This window comes from Somniosus microcephalus, chromosome 6 (genome assembly GCF_052327205.1).
Source record: "Somniosus microcephalus isolate GS21.2 chromosome 6, FLI_Smic_1.0, whole genome shotgun sequence".
Classification (NCBI taxonomy): domain Eukaryota; kingdom Metazoa; phylum Chordata; class Chondrichthyes; order Squaliformes; family Somniosidae; genus Somniosus; species Somniosus microcephalus.
In genome coordinates this window covers 180,095,016-180,118,011 of record NC_140992.1, presented here as the reverse complement: position 1 = coordinate 180,118,011, position 22,996 = coordinate 180,095,016, and the positions used below count along the sequence as shown (strand labels likewise).

The 22,996-nt window shown below is 48.2% G+C and overlaps 1 protein-coding gene across 1 annotated transcript in view; it reads left to right on the top strand.

Moving 5' to 3' along the window:
• Positions 1 to 22,996, top strand: part of LOC147116230 (RNA-binding Raly-like protein) — a 1,022,237-nt gene that overhangs the window by 27,145 nt on the left and 972,096 nt on the right. The window lies entirely within an intron of this gene.

Genomic DNA, 22,996 nt, shown 5'->3' with positions numbered 1-22,996 from the left:
ACTATCGGGGGTCTCTGTGACGTTCGGGGTCTGTGTGACGTTCGGGGTCTCTGTGACGTTCGGGGGTCTCTGTGACGTTCGGGGGTCTGTATGACATTCGGGGTCTCCGTGACGTTTGGGGTCTCTGACGTTCGGGGTCTCTGTGACGTTCAGGGTCTCTGTGACATTCGGGGGTCTCTGACGTTTGGTGTCTCTGTGACGTTCGGGGTCTCAGTTACATTCGGGCGGGGGTCTCTGTGACATTCGGGGGTCTTAGTGACGTTCGGGGTCTCTGACGTTCGGGGTCTCTGTGACATTCGGGGGTCTCTGACGTTCGGTGTCTCTGTGACGTTCGGGGTCTCAGTTACATTCGGGTGGGGGTCTCTGTGACATTCGGTGGTCTCTGTGACGTTCGGGGGTCTCTGACGTTCAGGGTCTGTGTAATGTTCAGGGTCTCTGTGACGTTCGGGGTCTCTGACGTTCGGGATCTCTGTGACGTTCGGGGCAGGGGTCTCTGTGACGCTCGGGTTCTGTGTGACGTTCGGGGGTCTCTGTGACGTTCGGGGCCTGTGACATTCGGTGTCTCTGTGACGTTCGGGGTCTCTGTGATGTTCGGGGGTCTCTGTGACGTTCGGGGGTCTGTGTGATGTTCTGGGGTCTCTGTGACGTTCGGGGTCTCTGACGTTCGGGGGTCTCTGTGACGTTCGGGGTCTGTGTGACGTTCGGGGGTCTGTATGACATTCGGGGTCTCCGTGACGTTCGGGGTCTCTGTGACATTCGGGGCGGGGGTCTCTGTGACATTCGGGGGTCACTGTGACGTTCGGGGGTCTCTGACGTTCGGGATCTCTGACGTTCGGGGCAGGGGTCTCTGTGACGTTCGGGGTCTGTGTGACGTTCGGGGGTCTCTGTGACATTCGGGGCCTATGACATTCGGTGTCTCTGTGACTTTCGGGGTCTCTGTGACGTTCGGGGTCTCTGACGTTCGGGGGTCTGTGGGACATTCGGGGTCTCCGTGACGTTCGGGGTCTCTGTGACATTCGGGGGTCTCTGTGACATTCGGGGGTCTGTGTGACGTTCGGGGCCTGTGTGACGTTCGGGGCCTGTGTGACGTTCGGGGTCTGTGTGACGTTCGGGGTCTGTGTGACGTTCGGGGGTCTCTGTGACGTTCGGGGGTCTCTGTGACGTTCGGGGGTCTCTGTGACGTTCGGTGTCTCTGTGACGTTCGGGGGTCTCTACGACATTCGGGGGTCTCTGTGACGTTCGGGGTCTCTGACGTTCGGGGTCTCTGTGACGTTTGGGGTCTCTGACGTTCGGGAGTCTCTGTGTGACATTCGGGGTCTCTGACGTTCGGGGGTCTCTGACGTTCGGGGTCTCTGACATTCGGGGTCTCTGACGTTCGGGGTCTCTGTGACATTCGGTGTCTGTTAGACGTTCGGGGCCTCTGACGTTCGGAGGTCTCTGTGACGTTCGGGGGTCTCTGTGACGTTCAGGGGGTCTCTGTGAAGTTCAGGGTCTCTGTGACGTCCGGGGGTCTCTGTGACGTTCGGGGTCTGTGTGAAGTTCGGGGTCTGTGTGACGTTCGGGGGGTCTCTGTGACGTTCGGGGGTCTCTGTGACGTTCGGGGGTCTCTGTGACGTTCGGGGTCTGTGTGACGTTCGGGGGTCTCTGTGACGTTCGGGGGTCTCTGTGACGTTCGGGGGTCTCTGACGTTCGGGGTCTCTGACGTTCGGGGTCTTTTTGACGTTTGGGGTCTCTGTGACGTTCGGGGCGGGGGTCTCTGTGACATTCGGGCTCTCTGTGACGTTCGGGGTCTCTTTGACATTCGGGGGTCTCTGACGTTCGGGGTCTCTGTGACGTTCGGGGTCTCTGTGATGTTCGGGGTCTCTGCGACGTTCGGGGTCTCTGCGACGTTCGGGGGTCTCTGCGACGTTCGGGGGTCTCTGCGACGTTCGGGGGTCTCTGTGACATTCGGGGATCTCTGTGACGTTCGGGGCGGGGGTCTGTGTGATGTTCGTGGGGGGTGCGGTCTCTGTGACGTCCGGGGGGTTGCGGTCTGTGTGACGTGCGGGGTTTGGGGGGGTTCTGTGACGTTCGTGGGGGCTGGGGTCTCTGTGACTGTTAAATCTCAAGAGTTTAATAACCTTGCTTGTATAACAATTAAAAGAGTACGCAGGAGACAGAGTTCAGTTAACAGCCATGACTTTCCAGAATCTTTACTTCATGCACTCTGTTTCCCATAGTGCATTGCACATCACAACTACGGTAAGCTATGTGGGACAATTCAAATACAACATTCAAAATACACAACATCTCCTTCCCTCTTACATTAGATGTCCCAATAGAACCACAAAATTTAAAAACACAATAATAATTCAAAATTTTTTAAAACACAATAATAACACAGATAAAGGATAAGCCTCTGAACTATAAGCTCAAACGTATAGGGGGCCGCCGCTCTCTGGTAGGATACCGGCGGTCAACTTGGCTCTCCAGTTCATTGTCTGTCACAGGTGACGTCAACACAGGTGTAGGCGGCTGAGGTGCCTGTATACAGGTCTCCCTTGCTGATGAGATAGGGGCTGAAGCTGCTGCTTCCTCAGAAGGTGAGCCTCTCGGTGTAGAAGGCGGATGACCCACAGCGTCACCCAATGGCAGATAAACTGCTGTTGGTGGTTCAGTGGGTGTTGCTGCACTTCGTAGAAGCTGATCGGTGTGTCTCTTCCAGACAATGTCCTCGGGTGTCTGTACAGTGTAGGATACTGGACCAGTCTGTGCAATGACAGTAGCAGGAACCCACTTAGGTCCACCACTGTAGTTCCGTGCCAACACATGTTCACCTGGACTGAAGACTCTGGGGGAGAAATTCGGTGGAGGCCCAAATGGGACGCCAAGCTCGCCTGGGCGCCGGAATTAGCGCAGCGATCAAAGCAGTTGCGACCGCCAGAAATTCAGCTTGAGCGCCCCAAGAGCGACACGGGGCAAGGCTCGAGGCGCTCCGCGTCCCTCTTAGGGCGCTGAAACTGAATATCGCAGCGCAACGTGCCGCAGCGCCACACGCTGCAGCACGGCGCGCTGCGGTACTGCAGGCCTTCCACCCATTCTTAAGGGGGAGGGGCCTGCACCAGTGTGATCGGAGATCGCGAGTGCCGGCAAAAGAGCCTGGCACCGAGGAGAAGTGCCGGGCTCTCGGAAAACAGCCAGCACTGCCGCGGGGGGAGATCAGGAGGCCGGGGACAGAGGTGCTGGCAGGTGGCCGCCGAAAAAAACGGCCGCCCCGCACCTCCACCTTAATTTGCGCCACTACCGCCACAGGTAGGCCCCGTGAACCGGGCGCGATTTGCGGCCAGAGTAGCGGAGGCGGTTGCAAACAAATATCGCGATCGGGGCGGTAGCGGGGTGCTGCGCACACCGATGACATCATCGGTGGCGGCGCAGCGCAACCGGCTAACGCCGCCATTAGCGCCCCAGCTAAATATCACGGGAGGCATGGCCAGTGGCGCTAAAACCACTGTGTGCCCTCTTTAGGCGCTAACTGGTGGCGCAGCCCACCGAATTTCTAGGCCTCTGTCTTTGGAGCGTTGTTCACGTCGTTTGATCTGCTTGTCCTGCTTGATACTGTACCACGTCTTTCACCTTTGGCAGTTTCAGCAGGTCAAAGTTGGTTCGTAGCTCTCTTTTGAGCAGTAGAGTGGCAGGTGATGCTTTTGTGGTCGCATGTGGTGTGTTCCTGTAACTCAACAGGAAACTATTCAGGCGCTGATGAAGCGTTCCCTGGCCTTGCGATGCCTTTAAGAGTGTTTCATGGTCTGAACAAACCTCTCAGCTGGACCATTGGTCGCAGGGTGGTATGGTGCAGCTCTTATATGTTGTATGCCATTCACCTGCAGGAATGTAGCCATTTCTTGTGACACCCACTGTGGACCATTGTCTGAGACAAGTTGCATCGGAGATCCAAATCGGCTGAACACCTTACCTAACTTCTCGATGGTCTTCTCAGTGGCGGTGGACCTCATTATAACAACCTCTGGCCACTTACTGTGCGCGTCAACAGCCACCAGGAACATTCTCTCCTCGAATGGACCTGCAAAGTCTACATGAATGTGGTGCCATGCTTCCTCCGGAAAGTCCCAGGGGTGAAGAGGTGCAAGCTGTGGCACATTACGAACTCTCTGACATGAGGAACAGGTTTTAGCTTTGTCCTCAATCTGTCCATCCATACCCGGCCACCAGAAGTAGCTCCTCGCTATTTCTTTCATACGAACCATTCCGCAGTATCCGGAGTGTAGTTGCTGTAACACTGGTTTTCGTAGCAATGGTGGAATAACCACTCTCCTCCCCCACAGCAAACATCCAGACTGCACCGACAGTTCATTTCTCCTTAAGAGATATGGGCCCTGAAATTAGATCGGGGGCTTGCCGCGCGTGCAAGCCCCCGATCTGCACTCACCCTGCGCGCCGACATCTGAAGCCCGGGCCTGCTTGCATTTCCTGTCACAGGCCCGGTTCAGCTGTCGGCGCGATGTGCTTACCTGATCCAGCGGCGTAGTTAGCGCGATGTGCCGGCTGGGATCAGGTGAGCACTGTGCAGCCAATCAGGGGAGGGGAAACTCATTCATGAGTTTGACAGTAAGAGCTGTCAAACTCATGAAAAGTATGGGCTGCCAAAACACTACTTTAACTTTAAATAACATTTTAAAAAACATCCCACTGATTATAATAACTATAAATAAGTTTTTAAAAATGTTTTAAACAATTTATCAATTTTTTGAAAAAAATAAATTTTTTAAAAGTAGGGTCTAAAACTAAACTTACCATCCTGTAAATTCTTTAAAAATAACAAACCTGTGGAAAAAAAAATTCTACATTGTACTAAAAGCCCACTTACCTGAAAAACTAAATACTTACGTCTTGTTTTTCCACGCGTAAAGACTGGAGGCCTTTACACGCGCGCAACTTTGAAAAAAAAAGGAATTTTACTGCGCACGCGCTGCCTGTGCAGTCGCGCGCGTTCTGCCTCTGAACCCCTTCATTCAGAGGACAGGAAATGCTGGTTTTCCCCGCATGCGCTGTGCATGCTGAAAATCGTCATTTCCTCCGGCCAGACGTGTGAGTACCCCGACTGTACTCACGCGTTGGGACAGGAATTACTAGCCCATTGTTTCAGGTTTGGGTCATCGCTGTCAAGCTTGCCCCTGACGATAATATCCAGCACTGCAGACAACACTGGGTCGTTTCTGGTGTTTCGTCGGACCTGTGTTGAAGTAACAGGCGCGTTCTCTACCTGTCTAAAATAGCAGATGTCCATGCTACACGTCATAGGCTTGGTGACAGGCAGCGGCAACCTGGAAAGACCGTCGGCATTGCCATGCAGGTCAGACTTATGATATCTAATGTCAAATGTGTGTGCAGACAACAGCAGCGCCCACCTTTGCATTCTGCTCGCAGCAAGTGACGGAATCCCTGTATGTGGCCCGAAGATGGTCGTGAGAGGGCGGTGATCTGTTAGTAGGGTGAACTGTCTCTCATACAAATATTGGTGAAACTTGCGAACGCTGTGGCAATCCATGTCCACACACCAGCATGCAGACGCAAGATGCCCCGTTTTGCCACAACGGAAGCATGGCCCTTGGCTCTCTGTTCTTACTTTGTACACTTTTTCCGTTGCACCCAACTGTTGAGCTTCCTTAGCTGCCAATTCCATGGAAATACTGATTTCAATGGCCTTTTGTAGAGTCAGATTACTCTCCGTTAATAGTCTCTTCTGTATGGCTTCAGTTCTCATACCACACACTAGCCTGTCTCTTATAGTATCATTTAGCACGTCATTAAACTCACAGTGCTCTGATAGTCTTTTTAGTGCCGCTACAAACATGGTCACTGTTTCTCCTTCTTCCTGGTTACGCCTGTGGAACCTAAACCTCTCAGCTATGACTAGGGGTTTGGGTGAAAAATGCCCTTTTAGTATCTCCACAATTTCGCTATATTGTTTAGTCCCTGGTTTATCTGGATGCACTAAAGTACGCAAAAGATTGAAAGTCTTTGGTCCCATCACACTTAACAATGTAGGTACTACTTTGTTCCCTCCAATGTCATTTGCTTGTGTGAAGTATTCAAATCGTTCTGTGTATGAGCTCCATTGTTCGACATTCTCATCAAACGGTCCAATGTTACCGATAATTCCAGCCATTTTCCTTCTCTCAGGCTCCTAATTATCATTCACTAAGGATCCTTCCAATGTTGAACTCAACTAAAATCACGATCAGTTAAGTGCTTCAATTCACAGATTGTTTCACAGTTGAATAAATGTCCTTCCCGATTTACTCACTGTTTTTCCTCCCCTTCCTCAAGTTGTTAGTACCTTATACATTGTCTCGTCTCCCCGCCATTTCAAGCTCCTTTATCCTCGAGCCAGCCTCACTTTAATTAACTGTCCACGGCAAAAATAACAGTTTTAAACATGTAAAACCCAACTATCTTCCACACAGCAGAGCCATGTAAGTTCAGACGTCCTTGTCGCCACTTTTGTTAAATCTCAAGAGTTTAATAACCTCACTTGTATAACAATTAAAAGAGTACGCAGGAGACAGAGTTCAGTTAACAGCCATGACTTTCCAGAATCTTCTCTACTTCATGCACTCTATTTCCCATAGTGCATTGCACATCACAACTATGGTAAGCTATGTGGGACAATTCAAATACAACATTCAAAATACACAACAGTGACGTTCGGGGAGGGTGCGGTCTGTGTGACGTTCGGGGAGGGTGCGGTCTGTGTGACGTTCGGGGAGGATGCGGTCTGTGTGACGTGCAGGGGGTGGGGGGGTCTGTGTGACGTGCAGGGGGTGGGGGGGTCTGTGTGACGTGCAGGGGGTGGGGGGGTCTGTGTGACGTGCAGGGGGTGGGGGGTCTGTGTGACGTGCAGGGGGTGGGGGGTCTGTGTGACGTGCAGGGGGTGGGGGGGGTTTGTGTGATGTTCGTGGGGGTGGGGCTGCTGTGTGACATTCGTGGGGGTTGGGGGTTCTGTGTGACGTTCGTGGGGGGGTGGGGGGGTCTGTGTGACATTTGCGGGGGGTGCGGTCTATGTGACGTGCGGGGGGTGCGGGGTCTCAGTGACGTTCGTGGGGGGGTCTCTGTGATGTTCAGGGGTGTCTCGGTGGCGTGTGGGCTGTCTCGATGATGTGTGGGGGTCTCTGTGATGTTCAGAGGGTCTCTGTGATGTGCGGGGTCTCTGACATGCGGGCAGTTTCTATGACGTGCGGAGGTCTCTGTGATGTTCGGCTGGTGGTGTCTCTGTGATGTTCGGGGGTCTCTGTGACGTGCGGCAGTTTCTATGACGTGCAGTGGTGGTGTCTCTGTGATGTGCGGGCAGTTTCTATGACGTGCGGTCAATCTGTAATGCCAGTTTTACGCCCGTGTGGCAACTTGAAAATCTACCCTCATGTTGAAGATTTTGGGGGTGAAATTGGTCAACACCAGGAGCGTAAAACGTGCCCATAGCCAATCGGCAGCCCGTTTTACACCACCCCGATTTTCTTCTCCGTATCTTGTATATTCTCAACGCTGTATTGTCTCTTAGATTGTAAATACCTTCACTGTTCCATTCAACACATACTCTCATCTTTGGGTCCTTGCTCACAAGCAAATTGTTTAAGTCTCAGGGAGCACAGGTTAGGGAGGAAGTGGTGTAACCCTATCTCTGACTCATGCTCCATTCAAGCACAGCTCAACGCTGGGAGCACTGAACTTACCTGTATGCCTAGTGCTGTTCGATCACTTTTTTGGCTCTTAATTAAAATGCATATATTCTAATGAAAAGGCTGGACTTTCATTCAAATCTTGCACATCTGGTACATATACCAGATCACATGTTTCACATACCCTTTGAATGCATGTGAAGTGCAAACGCTTGTATATACACGTCATTGAAGATTTGCCATTTTACATTGGCAGCACAATCTATCCTTAACTTAAGAATGACAAAAACTTTGTAGATTTTCCTCTTTGTTGTGCCTGGAAAAAACTCAGCAAGGAGGAAATGAGGTGGAGCCTAATTGCACCAGGTCTCCTTCCCCTTCCCCTCCGCCCCCGCCACCCCAACAACAGAAAGTAGACCCTGCCTGGATTTATGGTGTTTCCCAAGATTGCTGTAACAGGACCTGCGACTACAGTAGGTGCAAGTCAAAGGTCAGAATGTTAGTGGGGCAGGAGGGGCTTCCTGGCCCTCTCACCTCATTATCATCTTGCTACGGCTGTGGGGCACGCAAACAGAGGGGTGCGCCAATAAACCTGGAGGAGGGTCTTCAATGGAACACCCTGAAGAAACTGGAAAGAGGCCAAAATTCACAGGTATTTCAAGTACTCAGAGTTACGGCAGACTGGATGAATCCCCCATGGAATTTTAAGGACAATCTCTGCTCTATTTAAATGTACTAGATGAGGGGACCAAATGTAATATATCCAAATTTCCTGATGATACAAAGCTGGGTGGGAATGTAAGTTGTGAGAAGGATGCAAGGAGGCTTCAAGGGAATATAGACAGGCTAAGTGAGTGGGCGAGAACATGGCAAATGGAATATAATGGCCCAGAAATTCGGGTCTCCACGGGTGAGTACGCACGGGGTACTCACCCATAAGCCCAATGGAAGTGCTGGTTTCCTGCATGCACTGCGCATGCGCGGGAAACCGGCACTTCCGTTCCCCTGAAAGAGGGGTTCAGAGTTCGAATGCGTGCGCAGGAGAGGCTGCGCGTGCGCATCGAACTTACGTTTTTTTTGCAGGTTTTCCCAGGAAGGTAAGTCGCCAGAAGTTACACATTTAAAAAGCAGTCGCAAGGCCTGCTTTTTACAAGGTAAGTGGTGAATTAATTAAAATTAAAACATTTTTTCCACAGGTTTATTATTTTTAAATACTTTAAAGAAAGGTAAGTTTATTTTTAGCCCCGTTAGAAAATAAAATTATTTTTTTCAAAAATTTAAATTATTGTTTAAAATAGTTATTTCGTGTAATTTATAGTTTATTTTAAAAATGTGATTTTTCTTTTAATTTATTTGAAGATTTAATGATTTTTGGGGTTTATAGTATTCATAAGTTTGACAGCCCTTCCTGTCAAACTTATGAATGAAGCATTCCCTGCTCCGATTGGCTCCCCATGGCCCACGTGATCCCAGGGGACGCATCGAACTAACTGCGCCCCTGGGATACGCAAGCACTGCGCGCCGGCAGTTGGAGGAGGCCCAGGATTGCAATTCCACGGGGGCCCTCAGCACAATGGCCGGCGAGCAAGGTAAGTGCAGGTCGGGGGCTTGCACCCGCGGGAAGCACCCGACCCGAATTTCTGGGCCAATGTGGAGAAATGTGAAGTTATCCACTTTGGTAGGAAAAATAGAAAAGCAGAGTATTTTTTAAATGGTGAGAGATTGGGAAATATTGGCCCAGAAATTCGGGTCGGGGGCTTGCCGCGTGTGTAAGCCCCTGATCTGCACTTACCCGGCGCGCCGGCCGTTGAGCTTCAGGGACACCTGGAATTGCTGTTTTAAAATGTTGACTCCCGGGCAGCGTCTGACGTCACGCCGCCCAGGAGTGCAGCCAGCGCGAAGCCTGTAGCGCGCTGTGCAACTGAAACACGCCCCTTGAGGCCTCAGTTTAACAGGACACGCCCCCAATGTTTCTGCCAAGCTGCTAAGCATTTTTACATGCAAAGCAGCAGTTTAAATAGGTTTTTGGAAGTTTTTTGAAGCTTTTGGTAACTTTTATAAACTTTTAAAAACGTTTACATTATTTTGAAGAATCTGAAGTAGTTTTAAACAGAATTAAAGCAATTTAAAGACTTTTAAAAGCCCTAAAAGAATTTTTAAAATTCCATTTATTTATTTAGCAATGTCGTCGTCATACGTGTCTTCACACTGTTCCCTTTGGGGAACTGTATGAAGTGGTGGAAGGATTTATGGCTATGATTAATGCTCATTCCGTGACCGTAACCATCTTTGAACCAGCCATTAGGGCGGTTAGTCCTATGGCGGGAGGGTTTTACGGGCTCCCACAAGCTATACAAGGAGGGGGGGCCACCCACACCCACGGATGCAAATATCCCACTGGATGTCAACCCAGAATTTAGAGCCGGAGCTCCGACTCCACTTGCCGGGACTGTCTGGAGCGGGGTTCGAAACCCTACCCTGATCTGGCCCAGCGGCGGGGATCCTACCGCTATGCCAAAGGCCCAATCCGATTAGCAACGTGAAATGGCTGGAATGAGCAGAATTCACGGCATTAAAAGAACTCACAATTGAACTGATGATGACCTCAGCAATCTCCTCAAGGAGGTGGAGGCGCAGCGCCTGCTCATCATTGGTAATGAGAAGTCAAAGGCGCCGCAAAAAGGGCAGATGATAGCTTGGTCTTTCAAGTGGCAGCATAGGGCTCCAGTCACGGGGAGGGAAAAGGCGCAGGAAACGTATGGGTGTCACCTTTTGTGCGGAGTGGGCCTTTTGCGTAGCAGTAAGCATCCCCGCCGCTGGGCCAGAAGGAGTAGGGTTTTGAACCCCACTCCAGACAGTCCCGGCAAGTGGAGTCGGAGCTCCAACTATAAATTCTGGGTGGACATCCAGCGGGATACTTGTGTCCGTGGGTGTGGGTGGCCCCCCCCCGCTCAGATGGGTTGTGGGAGCCCGTAAAACCCTCACGCCATAGGACTAACCACCCTAATGGCTGGTTCAAAGATGGTTACGGTCACGGAATGAGCGTTAATCACGGCCATAAATCCTTCCACCACTTCATACAGTTCCCGAAAGGGAACAGTGTGAGGATACGTACGACGATGACCTCTTGCGCAATGCACCTCCTTGGACCCTCAGTCGCAGATGCGAGGGGGCAAATCGTGCAATTGTTAAATTTTTCATTTTATTGACATGTAAAATGTTGGCCCAGTAATTCCCTTCCAAATGCGCGAGTACGGTCGGGGTACTTATGCGTCTGGCCGGAGGAAATGCCGGTTTTCAGCATGCACAGCGCATGCGGGGAAAACCGGCATTTCCTGTCCTCTGAACGAAGGGGTTCAGAGGCAGAACGCGTGCGCAGTAAAATTCGCCGCTTTCATTCATGCTTTCAGTGAGGTCAAGTCCTTACAACTTACACATGAAAAAAGCATGGGTACAGTTGCTCCAGAGGCTGCGGAGGAAGATATTTCCTATTGTGGAGCTCCTGAAAGTATGTATGTCTGTATATATTCCTTTGCGTGTTATGTATATATTTCTTTACTTATGTGTATGAATGTATTATTTAATTATGACTTTCAGAGAAAGTAACTTATTAGAAAATCATAATTAAAAACATACATTCATACACATAAGTAAAGGAATATAAAACATACATACATATACATAAAGGAATATATGCGGACATACATACATAATTACTTATTACTGATGAAAAGTTTCTTTCTTAAAAGTGCTGGAAATGTTACATTACTCATTTTAGAACACTCATTTTCACATTCAATTCACACAGCCACAATTGCTCCTTCTACCTACCGTTCTGAAAACCCGTTTAAAAAAAAAAAAAAAAAATTTAAACTTTAAAACTTACTTAAAATTTCTTAAAATAACTTCCCTCCCTTTCCCAAACAAAAATATTGCCTTTCAGAAGCTCCACGATAAAATATATCTTCCTCTGCAGCCTTGGAACAACTTTACACGTGCTTTTTTCAAGTGTAACTTGTAAGGACTTACCCTCACTGAATCCATGAATGAAATCGACGAAGTTCACTGCGCAAGCGCTGCCTGTGCAGTCGCACGCGCTGTGCCTATGAACCCCTTCGTTCCGAGGAATGGAAATGCCGGCGTTCCCCGCATGCGCTGTGCATGCTGAACGCCGGCATTTCCAACGGCCAGATGCGTGAGTACCCAGACCGTACTCACGCATTTGGTCACGAATTTCTGGCCCATTGGTGTTCAGAGGGACCTGCGTGTCCTTGTACAAGAATCACTGAAAGTTAACATGCAGGTATAGCAAGCAATTAGGAAAGCAAATGGTATGTTGGGCTTTATTACAAGAGGATTTGAGTATAAGAGTAAAGACGTCTTTCTGCAATTATATAGGGCCCTGGTGAGACCACACCTGGAGTATAGTGTACAGTTTTGGTCTCTTTACCTAAGGAAGGATATACTTGCCGTAGAGGGAGTGCAACGAAGGTTCAGCAGACTGGTTCCTGGGATGGGGGAATTGTCCTATGAGGAGAGATTGAGTAGATTGGGCCTATGTCCTCTATAGTTTAGAAGAATGAGAGGTGATCTCATTGAAACAAACAAAATTCTTACAGGACTTGACAGGGTAGATGCAGGGAGGATGTTTCCCCTGGCTGGGGAGTCTAGAACCAGGGGTCACAGTCTCAGAATAAGGGGTCAGCCATTTAGGACTGAGAAGAGGAGACATTTCTTCACTCAGACGGTGGGGAATCTTTGGAATTCTCTACCCCAGAGGGCTGTGGAAGCTCAGTCGTTGAGTATATTCAAGACAGAGAGCGATCGATTTTTGAATATGAGGGCACAGGTAGATAATTGGGACTATGATATTATAGCTATTACAGAGACATGGCTGAAAGAGGGGCAGGTATGGCAGCTCAACATTCCTGGTTACAGGATTTTCAGACGGATAGAGAGGGAGGTAAAAAGGGAGGGGGGTATTGATTAAAGAAACTATTACAGCTGTGAGGAGGAATGATATGTTGGAGGGATCATCAAACGAGGCCATATGGGTCGAATTGAAAAACAAAAAAGGGGCGATCACATTGCTGGGAGTGTACTACAGACCCCCAAACAGTGAGAGGGAGATAGAAGAACAAATATGTAGACAAATTTCTGTGAAGTATAAAAACTATAGGGCAGTAAAAGTAGGGGATTTCAACTATCCCAATATTAACTGGGATAAAATTAGTGTGAAGAATATAGAGGGTGCGGAATTCCTAAAATGCATCCAGGAGAACTTTTTTAGCCAGTATGTAGCAAGCCCAACAAGTAAGAGGGCGGTTCTGGACTTAGTTTTGGAGAATAAAGCTGGGCAGGTAGAAGGCATATCAGTGGGGGAGCATTTTGGTGCTAGTGACCATAATTCTGTTAGATTTAAGGTAGGTATGGAAAAGGACAAGGATAGACCAGGAATAAAAATTCTAAATTGGGGAAAAGCAAATTTTGCTAAGCTCAGAGGGGATTTAGTCATAGTGGACTGGAAACGGCTACGTGAAGGTAAATCAGTGTCAGAGCAGTGGGAGGTATTCAAGGACGAGATCCAGATGGTTCAGACAAAACATGTGCCCTTAAAGAAAAAAGGTGGGACTAACAAATCTAGAGCCCCCTGGATGTCTAGAGACATACAGGGTAGGATAAAGAAAAAAAGGGAGGCGTATGACAGATACCGAGGGCTAAATACTCCAGAATCTTTAGAGGAGTACAGAAAGTGCATGGGTGCAATTAAAAATGATTAGGAAAGCAAAGAGAGAGTATGAAAAATTCTTGGCAAGTAAAGTCAAGGAAAACCCAAAGATGTTTTATAAATATATTAAGTGTAAGAGGATAACTAAAGAAAGGGTAGGGCCTATTAGAGATCATGAGGGTAATCTGTGTGTGGAGGCGGGAGATGTCGGTAGGGTTCTTAATGAATACTTTGCGTCTGTTTTCACAAAGGAGAGGGGTGAAGCAAATATTGCTATCGGGGGGAGGAGTGTGAAATATTAGATGAAATAAACATGGTGAGAGAGGAAGTATTAAGGGGTTTAGTAGCTTTAAAAGTGGATAAATCCCCAGGCCCGGATGAAATGTATCCCAGGCTGTTAAGCGAAGCAAAAGAGGAAATAGCAGAGGCCCTGACCGTCATTTTTCAATCCACTCTGGCTTCATGTGTGGTGCTGGAGGATTGCTAATTGTTAAGTCCGTGAATGATTTAGACACGGACTAGCAGGAGTGAAAACAAAGAGATGTTTACTGGTGGAAGTCCATAACGAATCTAAACAACCGAGGCTCTCTAGCGCCTTTTATACAGGGGTGGTCACTGCCGGTACTGCAGTCTGAGACCAGTTATTCTCTTAAAGGTACATACACAACAATTCCTCCCCTTTTAGATAAACAGTACATAACATTCATTTAACAACTAACTGATAATGAATTACAATCACAATTACTGTTACTAGATACAGTGGTTAAGTTTAAGCAATTATAAGTTCAGTCTTTGAGGAGGCTTCCTGATTCTGTCTGGATAACGCCTCTTTGGGGTAACAGGTTCTTCTGGCAATGTTGAGTCGGAATCAATGTCGTTGTTTGGTTCATCTGCTTCCAATATTACCGGTTCTGCGGTAGCTGCAATTGGAACGTCGATTTCATTACCAGGTGTATCAGATCGTGGTGTGGAGTTGACGTTTTCCAGTGACTCTAGAATCTGGTCAACATGGCATCTTACAATGCTCGCCCCAACGTCCACGGTATACATGAGAGGTCCTTGTCGTGTACAAATCGTTCCTGGCTGCCATTTCTCAGTGCGGTAGTCCTGGGCCAAAACTGGTTGACCTATCTTAAAACTCCTGGTCGGCCTTTCATTCATATTCTGAAACTGCCTGTTCTCCACATCTCTTCGGACGTTTGGCTTAACCAAATCCAAGCGGCATCGTAGTCTTCGATTGAAGAACATCATGGCTGGAGTTTGGTTGGTAACCGCATGTGTCGCATTCCGGTAGGCAAACAAGAAGTTGTCCACCTTATGTTGTAGGGGTATATCTTCATTACACATTGCCTTGATAGCCTTCTTGAATGTTTGGACAAACCTCTCGGCCAATCCATTAGTGGCTGGATGATATGGGGCAGATGTGTAATGCTTAACACCATTGTTCTTTAAGAACCTCCGGAACTCTTCAGACACAAACTGTGGTCCATTGTCAGAGCAAATCTGTTCAGGCAGCCCATTCCTGGCGAATATGGTTCGTAAAACTGTGATAGTTTTTTCCGTGGTGGTTGAGGACATTTTTATTACCTCTGGCCACTTTGAATGTGCATCCACCGCAATTAAAAACATCGAGTCCATGAAGGGACCAGCAAAATCAATGTGCACCCTTTGCCATGGAGATGAGGGCCACTCCCATGGATGCAGAAGAGCTTGTGGTGGGGCGTTTTGGACCTTCTGGCATCCTGCACAGCTCTTGGTCATCTCTTCGATTTCTCTATCGATTCCCGGCCAACACACAAACGCTCTGGCTAAGCTCTTCATTTTTACCCCACCCAGATGACCCTCATGGAGCTCATTGAGCACTCTATCCATCAACTTAGGTGGAATTACTTCTCTTTCCACATACGTGGTCCAGTCCTCTAATGTATTATCAAAAGCAGTGATACAGCCAGTCTTCGGCATCTTGCAAATCTAAAATGGCACCTCCCGCGCTTTGCCTTCTTCTCCGATTTAACAAAATGGCGCCTCCCGCGCTTTGTCTTCTTCCCCGCTGTTGTTAGCGCTGCTTTCCACGGTTTCTTGCGCGTATTCTTTTTCTTTTATTATTTTCCCGTTGTGGAGCGGACCCTCTGGGACACTTCCCGCCCTCTTCTGAGGTCCGAACGCTGCCCAGCTTCGAAACACCGGCCGCGCCCTGTGTGCTCCACCCTCTCTCTCTCCTTGCTTCCCGACTCGCTGCCCGGCCCCGTTGAAAGGCCACCCGATCGAGCCTCAGCCCGCCGCAACCCAGGAAGGATCAGAGCACTACCTGCCACCAGCCCGATTAGCTGGGAAACCACGGACCGAGGAACCCAGCCTGGCTCTGGAAAGTCGCTCCTGCAGAGCCTTGAACCCGATGATTGACGGTCAATGCCCGTTTCTCGAGTTTCAATGGCCTCTTTTTTTTTTCTTTCTTCTGGCTCCGACCTTCAACAACGTCGTCGGAGCTGCTGCTGAGTTGCAGGTAAGTTCGTTTCTTTACTCGTCACCAGTGTTAAGTCCGTGAATGATTTAGACACGGACTAGCAGGAGTGAAAACAAAGAGATGTTTACTGGTGGAAGTCCATAACGAATCTAAACAACCGAGGCTCTCTAGCGCCTTTTATACAGGGGTGGTCACTGCCGGTACTGCAGTCTGAGACCAGTTATTCTCTTAAAGGTACATACACAACACTAATGTGGTACCCTTGTTTAAAAAGGGAGAAAAGGATAAACTGAGTAATTACAGGCCAGTCAGCCTAACCTCGGTGGTGGGAAAATTATTGGAAAGAAGGACAGGATAAATCTTCATTTAGAAAAACACTGATTAATCAAGGATAGTCAGCACGGATTTGTTAAGGGAAGGTCGTGTCTGACAAACTTGATTGAATTTTTTGAGGAGGTAACAAGGAGGGTAGATGAGGGTAGTGAATTTGATGTAGTGTATATGGACTTTATCAAGGCTTTTAATAAGGTTCCACATGGCAGACTGGTTACGAAGTTAAAAGCCCATGGGATCCAGGGCAAAATGTCAAGTTGGATTCAAAACTGGCTCGGAGACAGGAAGCAGAGGGTAATGGTTGATAGGTGTTTTTGTGACTGAAAGGCTGTTTCCAGTGGGGTTCTGCAGGGCTCAGTTCTAGGTCTCTTGCTTTTTGTGGTATATATCAACGATCTTGACTTGAATATAGGGGTATGATTAAGAAGTTTGCAGATACTAAAATCGGCTGTGTGTTTGATACTGAAGAAGGAAGCTGTAGACTGCGGGAAGATGTCAATAAATTGGTCAGGTGGGCAGAACAGTGGCAAATAGAATTCAATCCGGAGAAGTGTGAGGTAATGCATTTGGGGAGGGCTAACAAGGAAAGGGAATGCACATTAAATAGTAGGACACTGAGTAGTGTAGAGGAACAAAGGGTTTTGGAGTGCATGTCCAGGCCAAGTAGATAAGGTGGTTAAAAAGGCATACGGAATGCTTGCCTTTATTAGCCGTGGCATAGAATACAAGAGCAGGGGGGGTTATGCTTCAAATGTACAAAACACTAGTTAGGCCTCAGCTAGAGTACTGCGTGCAGTTCTGGTCACCACATTACAGGAAGGATGTGATTGCACTAGAGAGGGTACAGAGGAGATTTACAAGGATGTTGCCGGGAGTAGAGAATCTTAGCTATGAGGAAGACTGGATAGGCTGGGTCTGTTTTCCTTGGAACAGAGGAGGCTGAGGGGAGACCTTATTGAGGTGTATAAAATTATGAGGGGCATAGATAAAGTGGATAGAAAGGACCTATTTCCCTTAGCAGAGGGGTCAAAAACCAGGGGGCACAGATTTAAAGTAATTGGGGGAAGGTTTAGAGGGGATTTGAGGGGAAATGTCTTCACCCAGAGGGTTGCGGGGGTCTGGAACTCACTGCTTGACAGGGTGGTAGAGGCAGGAACCCTAACCACATTTAAAAAGTACTTGGGATGCTCTAACCTGCAGGGCTACGGACCAAAAGCTGGGAAGTGGGATTAGGCTGGATAGCTCTTTGTTGACTGGCGCAGACATGATGGGCCGAAATGGCCTCCTTCCGTGCTGTAACTTTCTATGATCCTATATTAAGGGAATCAAGGGATATGGGGATAGTGCAGGAAAGTGGAAATGAGGTAGAAGATCAGCCATGATCTTAGTGAATGGCGGAGCAGCCTCGAAGGGCCAAATGGCCTACTCCTGCTCCTATTTCTTATGTTCTTATACAGCTAATCTGAAGTCTTTAGATTTCCCCTATTTTCTGTGCCATATCCATGCTACAGAGAAACTGATAATTCATACCTCACTCTAATTTTTTTCGATCTGGGATTTTTTTTAGAGACTGGACATTGGGTTACATGTAACTGTAGGCTGTACTAACCACTTGAATTGCAGAAATTCACGTCCGTTTCAGACTGGCCAGAGGTACCCGTTTATAAAGAATCTTGTGCTCAGCTCATCTGTCATACTTGAGAGATCACACGTTATTTCATCACTTTAGAAGATTGAGGGACGATCTGATTGAGGTGCTAATGTTAAAAGGATTCGATAGAGGAGATACTGTAAAGTCTGTGGGTTGTACAGTTAATAACGACACAGACTTCAGGAATAACAAACAAACAGGTCTTTACTATTCGAAGGTCAGGGCGAATCTGCCCAAGGAATCATGCCACAACACTTATATACCGGTGTGGTCACCGTCGGTATTACAGTATACAGAAGCCAAACAAGTAGTGCCACACCTAAAGTAGTTCTCTTAAAGATGAACGGTTACATACAATAGTTCTCTTAAAGGTAGACGGGTACATACACTACAATCCTCCCTTTTTAGCTTATTACATACAGAGTCCCCATTAAACATAACATATCTTCAACTTCATATAAAACAATTTACAGACATAGTCTCGGTGGGAAACAGTTCACAGGTTCAGTCTCTGCGGGAACAGTTCACAGATTCAGTCTCTGATCTTGACTCGGTCCGAACAACATCTCTTTGGTGTAGATGGTTCACATTGCTAGCGTGACTCCTCCATATCCTTTTCTTGACGTAACAGCTTGAATTTTCGTCCTGCTGAACCAGCAGTGCTGACTTTTACAACAACTGGGTTGCCTTGATATTTTCCTACTTCCCAACTGATTTAACTCCTTTCGTAGGGTCCACGCATGATCTGGTAGAAGTGATAATATTTGCGATAGTTATCATCTTCTGCTTCTTCTTTTTCTTTTCTGCTTTTTGGAGACTCTCGGGGCTCCCTTATCAGCTGCCAGCTGTAGCGCCACCAACTCTCTATGTTCCTTCGACTTTAAGTGCTTCATCCTGATTTCGGCACTTTGGGAGTTTTCATCACAAACTGGGCAGACCACATCCTCGTAATATTCAGTGTCACTCAACAGGTCATGGTAATATTCGGGTTCGTCCTGAGTTAGGCCAGCGAGAGGGCCTTCTACTTCCTCCTTACCCATCTGGACGTTAGCTGACTGTGGTTCCTTCCCTAGACATCTTTCTTGAAAAGACTTCTTCATGCATTCATCTTCATCCCGCTCTTCCTGGGTTTCCTGCAAATCCTTCACTAATTACCTCATTTGTGATTTCAACACTTCCCCTTCCCTCAGGGATTGATTGATCGGGCTATTCAATCCTTCTACTGGAGCAGCTGTTTCAACATTCTGTTGTTCACATAGACGCGATTCAGCATACTTTTGGCATCCCAGTAAAGTCTGTTTTGCAACCTCAGCTATTTCCCAAACTTTTGAGAGCTCCGAACTCCTTCCCGTTGAAGATTGAAGCTCGTGTTCAGATTGTTCCCATTGCAGAGTCTCTTCCCTCAGCATATGAAGGAGTTGGCTGACCGTTAACTCTTCCACGGGAACACTGTGGATCAGAGTCTTCTCCATTTCATCCACCTTTTCCTCCAATGCTTCCACCTTCTGTTCCTCTTGTACTTTGGCTTTCAGCGCTCGGAAAAGTTGCGCCCTGATGCTCTCTAGCTCATGTTCAGGGACCATTCTTACAGTCTCTGTGTTTCTTACAGTTTCCTTTTCTTCCACTGAAAGGATTCCCAGTTGAATCTGTTCTTCAAGTTGTTGAACCTTGGACATTGCCGCCTCATATTTGTCTTGGGTTTCCTTCAATATTTTTATGAGTTCTTGGACATCTTGTCTTTCATGTTCTGCCATGTCTTTCCCCTCTAATTTCTCATCTATGGATGGAACTTCTACCGATGAGTCTGTCTTGGCCTTGAGCTCATCAAGAATTTCCTGCAGCCTTTGGACTTCTTGCTCATGTTCAACCTTTAGTTGTTCATATGCTTCTACTGAAACTAGCTTTTCGGAGGTTGCCGAGTTAACCCCCTCCAGAATTGTAGCCTGGGCCTGTTCATACTGTTCTTTCAACTTCTCACACTCTGCTTGTAAGGAGTCGTAGAGAAGAACTGGAATAACATCCTGGCTTCCTGAAGATTCCTCTTCATTTGCTTCTTTCGCAATTTCCTGTTGGTGTTCAGCCAAGGCTGCTATGCTATCTGCCTCTCGAAGTCTCACTGCCATCAAATCTTCTTTATTCTTGCAGTCTATCTCAGCCATTTTCCGATTACTTTCATTTAACTGAGTGAGTAGTCCCTTATTCTGGGCTGAGAGATATTGCACCTTCTCATGTAGACCATAGCACTCCTTCTCTGCTCGACATAGCTGGTTACTGCTGATTTGGTTCTGTGTTTCAAGTTCCAACATCCTTTGCTTAGCTTCTTTCAGTTTCGCCCCTATAAGCTCCTCTTGCAACATGGCCACATTATTCACATCAGGTAAAGAAGCGTTTCTCTTTTCCATGTCCAAGATTTTTTTCTGCATATCTTTAAGTGCACACTGCGATTCAGCTTCTCTTAACCTTGCTTGCACTAGCTCCGTCTCCAATTGCAGAACAAAATCCTCAGTGTAGCGTGGTTTGCCTTTATGCTGTATCTCTAGATCATGCAAATATTCTAACTCCTGAACATCATAAGGGAGATGTGATCGGTAATTGGTCACGATGGCTCTATGGTCGCTCTTTGCTTGAGCTAGCTGCCTCTGCTGTCTTTCCAGGTTCTCCCATTCGGTGTCCCAGAACTTTTCCATTGTTTTCATCTCTTGTACGAGACGGTAACTCAACTGTTCTAATTGTTGTCGTACTTTGAAATAAGTTTGAGTCCGAGTTCGGTGTTCTTCCGTCGTGGATAAGTCCTTAACTTGAACAGGCTCAGAATTCTCTGTCAAACTGGAGTTCTGCTCTGAAGCTTTATTCTTCTCGGTGGCATAAGCCTTTATGCATGTCTTCGTTTTCTCCACCATAGTCGGCAAGTTCATTTTAGCCTTGTCTTCCATATTTGAGTTGGTCTTATCGTCATCCGTTTCAGAATCTGAGCTGATAGCTTGCACCGAGTCCTCACTCATTATGGCTTTTAGATAGTGCCATTCCATGTCTATTTTCTTGATCCACTCTCGTCCTAGAAGTGGTGGTCCTCCCTCAGATAATACGTACAAGTTCATTCTTGGGTGTTCTTTACCCCTATCTCTCACCTTGACTCTTATCTTCCCCATGGGGTATACCTTATGCCCCGTGTATGTCTGCAATACGAACTTGGTATTTCTTAAGGGTATGTGAGAGAATAGCCGGTGGTAGTCCCTTCGATTTATGACTGATAGAGCTGATCCAGTGTCCAACTCCATTCTTACTTGGACTCCAGCTATTTTTAGTATGACCCAGATAGTTTGTAGGTCAGCTTCCTTACTCACATTGTGAATTCTCAGACTACCCAGCTCCTGGCTGTTTGGGTCTGAGTCTGTATTCTGTTCGTCTGAACTCTTCTCAGCCACCTTGTGTACCTTGTTGTACTTTTCTTGTGGTGGCTTCCTTTGGTTGTTGGTCTTCTTCCCTGACCGGCATACCTTAGCGATGTGACCCAGTTTGCCACATTTCCTACATTCTTGGTTCTTAACCCAGCATTGATTCTGGTCGTGTGTTGTCTTCCCACAACGATAGCATTTTGTTGTACTTGAGGTAATTTGGTCCACCCCGAGTGCCGCCGCCTTTAGCTGCATTTCCGCCGTTCCTTTCGCTGCGGCTTCGTGCGATGCAGCTATAAGGACAGCCCTGTCTAGTGTGAGGTCGTTCTCTTCCAGTAGTCGCTTTTGCGTCCCTTCTTTGGACAATCCACATACGAACTTGTCTCGCAGTGCCTCTGTCAGATTCCCTCCGAACTGGCAGTGTTCCGCTAGCCTACGCAGTTCGACCAAGTATTCCGTGTTGCTTTCGTCTTCTGCGTTCTTGCATAGAATTTGGATCGTTCAGCCAGTATCAACGGTGTGGGGTTCAAGTGATCCTTCAGCACTGCTACAATATCATCGAAAGTCTGATCCGCCGGTTTAGCTGGTGAGAGAAGATGCTTCAACAACCCGAATGTTTTCGCACCCATCATGTTAAGTAAGGTTAAAGCTTTTTCATCCTTAGCTATTTTGTTAGCCTTACAATGTATCTCAATACGTTCCATGTACGTGGCCCAGTCTTCTATCTCAGAATTAAAATCGTTGATGTCCCCCCGCTTAGGCATCTTCCTTTCCTTGGGTACAACACAATTTTTTTCTTTTTTTTTCCCTAAGATGGCGGCTTTTCCCGCGAAAATGGCGGTTTCCCGCTCTTTCCTTCTCTCCCCACCCACTTCAATGGCGGTTTCCCGCTTCTGTTGTCTTCGCCGCCTAATGGCGGCTTCCCGCGTTTCTTCCCTGGTGGAAGGGGTACGCTTTCCCCACAACGGACAGGTTCAGCCGCTGGGCTGGCTCTCGCACAGCTCCCCTTACTTGGCTCTGTCTTTCTCTCTCCCGCACGTTCGGTTCTACCGGCGCTGGGTACCCCGTTGGTGGAGGACAGTTCAGCCGCTGGACTGGCTCTCGCGCAGTCTCTCTCCCCTTGCTCGGCTCTGTCTCTCTCCCGCACACTCGGCTCTACCGGCGCTGGGTACCCCGTTGGTGGAGGACAGTTCAGCCGCTGGACTGGCTCTCGCGCAGCCTCCTTTGGTCGGCTCTGCCTCTCCCACACGCTCTGTTCCCGTTCGCCTCCCAGCCCTCACGCAGTCCGGTGCTTCCCTCCCCGGCTGCGGCTGAGTTTCTCTCTTCCCGCGCCTGCTCCCGGTCTCAGCGCTTCGTGGCTTCGGTCGCTGCCCGGCTTTTTCCCGCCGATCGCAGTCCGGCTGTCTCACGACGCCGTTGGACCCGACTTTCTGACCGGCTCCGCTCCCCCTCGACCGTGGTCGAGTGCACAGCCCTTATCCTCCGGATATTCTTTACACTTTCCCCTACTCACAGTCTCCGCGGCCGCCTTGTTTCCTGCTGATCGGCTCACTCCGCACCGTGGTAGAAGGGTAGTCAGTGCCTGTTGCTGATGGAAGCTTTTGTTGCTAAAGTCTTCCTCCTTTCTATTGCTGCAGCTTCATGTTTTCTTCCAGCAGAACGACGAGGGCGGTTGCCTCTCTTCGACGCTCTTTAGTTGCTTTGGTAGTCTTGCCGCAGGGTACGATCGGACTCGTCGCCACTGTAAAGTCT